The 282-nt window shown below is 51.1% G+C and overlaps 1 protein-coding gene across 2 annotated transcripts in view; it reads left to right on the forward strand.

Annotated features, from left to right (window-relative positions):
• The window catches only part of ZFAND4 (zinc finger AN1-type containing 4), a 36,623-nt gene that overhangs the window by 26,955 nt on the left and 9,386 nt on the right, over nt 1-282 (forward strand). The window lies entirely within an intron of this gene.

A 282-nucleotide genomic window follows, 5' to 3' on the forward strand; every position in this document is an offset into this window, starting at 1 on the left:
TTGTCCTCTTCTCCTCCCCTCTTGTCCCTTTCGCCTCCCCTCTTGTCCTTTTCGCCTCCCCTCTTGTCCTTTTCGCCTCCCCTCTTGTCTTTTTCGCCTCTCCTCTTGTCTTTTTCGCCTCTCCTCTTGTCCTTTTCGCCTCCCCTCTTGTCTTTTTCGCCTCTCCTCTTGTCTTTTTCGCCTCTCCTCTTGTCCTTTTCGCCTCCCCTCTTGTCTTTTTCGCCTCTTCTCTTGTCTTTTTCGCCTCTCCTCTTGTCTTTTCATTTTCTCTCTCTTCTCCCC

The sequence above is a fragment of the Nanorana parkeri genome, unplaced genomic scaffold (genome assembly GCF_000935625.1).
Source record: "Nanorana parkeri isolate BGI_ZX_2015 unplaced genomic scaffold, ASM93562v1 scaffold1488, whole genome shotgun sequence".
In the NCBI taxonomy this organism is placed as follows: domain Eukaryota; kingdom Metazoa; phylum Chordata; class Amphibia; order Anura; family Dicroglossidae; genus Nanorana; species Nanorana parkeri.